Raw genomic sequence first — 5,770 nt, 5'->3', positions numbered from 1 at the left:
TGCCACGGGTTCTTTGCTTTTTTACATCTACATTTGGTTTGAGAAGATGTAAAACTGGTACGACTTCTGCCAAAGTACATCAAATACACAAAGGAAAAATACTACTTCAGAATGATACTATTGAAGTAGAAGTACAAGCAGTACAAAGATCATTTACCGGTGCTCGTAATTATTTCCCTGACGCATCATAATTGTAGAAAAAATATGAACTGACATCAGAGCTAAATGTTAATGATTTTTAAGTATTTATGACCAAGAATAAGCAACAATTCTGAAGATGGAGAAAAAACATTTACTAAATTCAAAATAGTGTTTGAGCTCCACAAAAAGTATAATCTGTGAAGTAATATCTGTAGTGAAGAAAACATGAACAACTACAAGTCAGAAAACGTAAAACGAGAGGGATGCAGAGGAAGAGGTGGTGGGTGAGAGGGATGCAGAGGAGGAGGTGGTGGGTGAGAGGGATGCAGAGGAGGAGGAGGTGGTGGGTGAGAGGGATGCAGAGGAGGAGGAGGTGGTGGGTGAGAGGGATGCAGAGGAGGAGGTGGTGGGTGAGAGGGATGCAGAGGAGGAGGAGGTGGTGGGTGAGAGGGATGCAGAGGAGGAGGAGGTGGTGGGTGAGAGGGATGCAGAGGAGGAGGAGGTGGTGGGTGAGAGGGATGCAGAGGAGGAGGAGGAGGAGGTAGGTGAGAGGGATGCAGAGGAGGAGGTGGTGGGTGAGAGGGATGCAGAGGAGGAGGAGGAGGTGGGTGAGAGGGATGCAGAGGAGGAGGAGGTGGGTGAGAGGGATGCAGAGGAGGAGGAGGTGGTGGGTGAGAGGGATGCAGAGGAGGAGGTGGTGGGTGAGAGGGATGCAGAGGAGGAGGAGGAGGTGGTGGGTGAGAGGGATGCAGAGGAGGAGGTGGTGGTGGGTGAGAGGGATGCAGAGGAGGAGGAGGTGGTGGGTGAGAGGGATGCAGAGGAGGAGGTGGTGGGTGAGAGGGATGCAGAGGAGGAGGAGGTGGTGGGTGAGAGGGATGCAGAGGAGGAGGAGGTGGTGGGTGAGAGGGATGCAGAGGAGGAGGAGGTGGTGGGTGAGAGGGATGCAGAGGAGGAGGTGGTGGGTGAGAGGGATGCAGAGGAGGAGGAGGAGGTGGTGGGTGAGAGGGATGCAGAGGAGGAGGTGGTGGTGGGTGAGAGGGATGCAGAGGAGGAGGAGGTGGTGGGTGAGAGGGATGCAGAGGAGGAGGTGGTGGGTGAGAGGGATGCAGAGGAGGAGGTGGTGGTGGGTGAGAGGGATGCAGAGGAGGAGGAGGTGGTGGGTGAGAGGGATGCAGAGGAGGAGGTGGTGGGTGAGAGGGATGCAGAGGAGGAGGTGGTGGGTGAGAGGGATGCAGAGGAGGAGGAGGTGGTGGGTGAGAGGGATGCAGAGGAGGAGGAGGTGGTGGGTGAGAGGGATGCAGAGGAGGAGGAGGTGGGTGAGAGGGATGCAGAGGAGGAGGAGGTGGTGGGTGAGAGGGATGCAGAGGAGGAGGAGGAGGTGGTAGGTGAGAGGGATGCAGAGGAGGAGGTGGTGGGTGAGAGGGATGCAGAGGAGGAGGTGGGTGAGAGGGATGCAGAGGAGGAGGAGGTGGGTGAGAGGGATGCAGAGGAGGAGGAGGTGGTGGGTGAGAGGGATGCAGAGGAGGAGGTGGTGGGTGAGAGGGATGCAGAGGAGGAGGAGGAGGTGGTGGGTGAGAGGGATGCAGAGGAGGTGGTGGGTGAGAGGGATGCAGAGGAGGTGGTGGTGGGTGAGAGGGATGCAGAGGAGGAGGAGGTGGTGGGTGAGAGGGATGCAGAGGAGGAGGTGGTGGGTGAGAGGGATGCAGAGGAGGAGGAGGAGGAGGTGGTGGGTGAGAGGGATGCAGAGGAGGAGGTGGTGGGTGAGAGGGATGCAGAGGAGGAGGAGGAGGAGGTGGTGGGTGAGAGGGATGCAGAGGAGGTGGTGGGTGAGAGGGATGCAGAGGAGGTGGTGGTGGGTGAGAGGGATGCAGAGGAGGAGGAGGAGGTGGTGGGTGAGAGGGATGCAGAGGAGGAGGAGGAGGTGGTGGGTGAGAGGGATGCAGAGGAGGTGGTGGGTGAGAGGGATGCAGAGGAGGAGGAGGAGGAGGTGGTGGGTGAGAGGGATGCAGAGGAGGAGGAGGTGGTGGTGGGTGAGAGGGATGCAGAGGAGGAGGAGGTGGTGGGTGAGAGGGATGCAGAGGAGGAGGAGGAGGAGGTGGTGGGTGAGAGGGATGCAGAGGAGGAGGAGGTGGTGGTGGGTGAGAGGGATGCAGAGGAGGAGGAGGTGGTGGGTGAGAGGGATGCAGAGGAGGAGGAGGAGGTGGTAGGTGAGAGGGATGCAGAGGAGGAGGTGGTGGGTGAGAGGGATGCAGAGGAGGAGGTGGGTGAGAGGGATGCAGAGGAGGAGGAGGTGGGTGAGAGGGATGCAGAGGAGGAGGTGGTGGGTGAGAGGGATGCAGAGGAGGAGGAGGAGGTGGTGGGTGAGAGGGATGCAGAGGAGGTGGTGGGTGAGAGGGATGCAGAGGAGGTGGTGGTGGGTGAGAGGGATGCAGAGGAGGAGGAGGTGGTGGGTGAGAGGGATGCAGAGGAGGAGGTGGTGGGTGAGAGGGATGCAGAGGAGGAGGAGGAGGAGGTGGTGGGTGAGAGGGATGCAGAGGAGGTGGTGGGTGAGAGGGATGCAGAGGAGGTGGTGGTGGGTGAGAGGGATGCAGAGGAGGAGGAGGAGGTGGTGGGTGAGAGGGATGCAGAGGAGGAGGAGGAGGTGGTGGGTGAGAGGGATGCAGAGGAGGTGGTGGGTGAGAGGGATGCAGAGGAGGAGGAGGAGGAGGTGGTGGGTGAGAGGGATGCAGAGGAGGAGGAGGTGGTGGTGGGTGAGAGGGATGCAGAGGAGGAGGAGGTGGTGGGTGAGAGGGATGCAGAGGAGGAGGAGGAGGAGGTGGTGGGTGAGAGGGATGCAGAGGAGGAGGAGGTGGTGGTGGGTGAGAGGGATGCAGAGGAGGAGGAGGTGGTGGGTGAGAGGGATGCAGAGGAGGAGGTGGTGGGTGAGAGGGATGCAGAGGAGGAGGAGGAGGTGGTGGGTGAGAGGGATGCAGAGGAGGTGGTGGTGGGTGAGAGGGATGCAGAGGAGGAGGAGGTGGTGGGTGAGAGGGATGCAGAGGAGGAGGTGGTGGGTGAGAGGGATGCAGAGGAGGAGGAGGAGGAGGTGGTGGGTGAGAGGGATGCAGAGGAGGTGGTGGGTGAGAGGGATGCAGAGGAGGTGGTGGTGGGTGAGAGGGATGCAGAGGAGGAGGAGGTGGTGGGTGAGAGGGATGCAGAGGAGGAGGTGGTGGGTGAGAGGGATGCAGAGGAGGAGGAGGTGGTGGGTGAGAGGGATGCAGAGGAGGTGGTGGGTGAGAGGGATGCAGAGGAGGTGGTGGTGGGTGAGAGGGATGCAGAGGAGGAGGAGGAGGTGGTGGGTGAGAGGGATGCAGAGGAGGAGGAGGAGGTGGTGGGTGAGAGGGATGCAGAGGAGGTGGTGGGTGAGAGGGATGCAGAGGAGGAGGAGGTGGTGGTGGGTGAGAGGGATGCAGAGGAGGAGGAGGTGGTGGGTGAGAGGGATGCAGAGGAGGAGGAGGAGGAGGTGGTGGGTGAGAGGGATGCAGAGGAGGAGGAGGTGGTGGTGGGTGAGAGGGATGCAGAGGAGGAGGAGGTGGTGGGTCGCAGTACGGCCTGAGAGTTTAAATGAGACCGGCTGATTGGGATTGATTGATCCTCTGTTCTTAGCTCCTCCTTCTGCAGGAAAAAACTACAAAAACCTCCTTGGAAAAAGTAGAAACCTGGAGGAGCTCCGTGTGAAGGAGGAGTCTGACTCACAGTGGGTGGAGCTGGGGGGAGGAGCCATGGTGGTGGACGCAGATGGAGTCAGGTCCTCCAGGTGAACTTCATTTGTCATATTCTGAGGTGAATCCCAGTTCCTCCAGTGACATCACAATGTTCCACTGTTTCCTCAGAATCTGGCACACGACCTTGCGTCTAATCGCTGGAGCCCTCGTGGCGCTTTCGCCCTCAGGCGCTCGCCGTCTGAGCCAATTCCAGGAGTAAGTACCCCACACCCTTCAGCGCGCAATTAAATCAAATCTACCAGGAATTATCATCTTTAATCTGAGGCGGAAGCATCCGGAACGTTTAACCAGCTTCAATTAGACTTCCACCGTTTAGAAACACCTCAAACTTGTGATTAAAATGCAGCGATGCTTCACCAGCAGCTTCTGTTTGTGTTACGGGTCAGACCATGTCTTTTACTCCTCCTTTAAAGGTGCATGATGCCACGTTTGGCCTGACATGTTCCACATTACGGCATTAAACGTCTTCATCTGACGTTTGTTCAATTACTGGTGTTTTTTTTAAACTCAAAACTCAGAAAAATACCTTGAAAAACGTGTGTTCTTACTGGGAGCGGGCTCGCCTCTCCACAGATCTGACCTGTAACGGGGCCTGGTGGCGTCAAATGCTTGTCTCCATGGAGATGGTTTGGACGTTTAATGCCATAGTACGGAACAGTCCTGACAAAGGCCGTGAGCACCGGCCGACTCACAAACGTCTCGCTCTGGACGACACGAGTCGTTTCACTCGACGTGTCGTTAAAACTGTGAAAATGTTCTTAAAATCCTTGATTTACTTAAAAAAGTCATAATTACAAATGTTTGGAAGATAAAAACAGCTAAAGGGGAGTGTCTTAGTGCTGGAGGCGGGTCTGAGGAGGGCGTCGTTCAGTGAGGGAGGCGGAGCCACTTCTGTAAATCAAACAACTGAGGATGTTTGTGTTTAGAAATGAGCTGTGAAGTCAAAGTCTCTCTCTCTCTCTCTCTCTCTCGCTCTCTCGTTTGGGCAGCGTTGCTAATTAAGCCCAATTAGAAATGCAAATAAGGCCGAGCGTTGATTACAGTTGGAGCCTTGTTGATTTGCGTCGCGGAAACGGAAGGTTTGGTTTTTACGTCACTTTAATTACTGCGGCAGCTCCTAATTAACCTCACCCTGCTCCCTCCTGTCTCCTCCGGTGTTCCCTCACCTCCTCACGTCTCCTCCGGTGTTCCCTCACCTCCTCACGTCTCCTCCGGTGTTCCCTCACCTCCTCACGTCTCCTCCGGTGTTCCCACCTCCTCACGTCTCCTCCGGTGTTCCCTCACCTCCTCACGTCTCCTCCGGTGTTCCCACCTCCTCACGTCTCCTCCGGTGTTCCCTCACCTCCTCACGTCTCCTCCGGTGTTCCCACCTCCTCACGTCTCCTCCGGTGTTCCCTCACCTCCTCACGTCTCCTCCGGTGTTCCCACCTCCTCACGTCTCCTCCGGTGTTCCCTCACCTCCTCACGTCTCCTCCGGTGTTCCCACCTCCTCACGTCTCCTCCGGTGTTCCCACCTCCTCACGTCTCCTCCGGTGTTCCCTCACCTCCTCACGTCTCCTCCGGTGTTCCCTCACCTCCTCACGTCTCCTCCGGTGTTCCCACCTCCTCACGTCTCCTCCGGTGTTCCCTCACCTCCTCACGTCTCCTCCGGTGTTCCCACCTCCTCACGTCTCCTCCGGTGTTCCCTCACCTCCTCACGTCTCCTCCGGTGTTCCCACCTCCTCACGTCTCCTCCGGTGTTCCCACCTCCTCACGTCTCCTCCGGTGTTCCCACCTCCTCACGTCTCCTCCGGTGTTCCCTCACCTCCTCACGTCTCCTCCGGTGTTCCCTCACCTCCTCACGTCTCCTCCGGTGTTCCCTCACCTCC

The sequence above is a fragment of the Eucyclogobius newberryi genome, unplaced genomic scaffold (genome assembly GCF_026437365.1).
Source record: "Eucyclogobius newberryi isolate DKJ021-1_F unplaced genomic scaffold, fEucNew1.0.hap1 SCAF_12, whole genome shotgun sequence".
NCBI classification, from domain to species: Eukaryota; Metazoa; Chordata; class Actinopteri; order Gobiiformes; family Gobiidae; genus Eucyclogobius; species Eucyclogobius newberryi.
Note: the sequence above shows the minus strand (reverse complement) of the source record.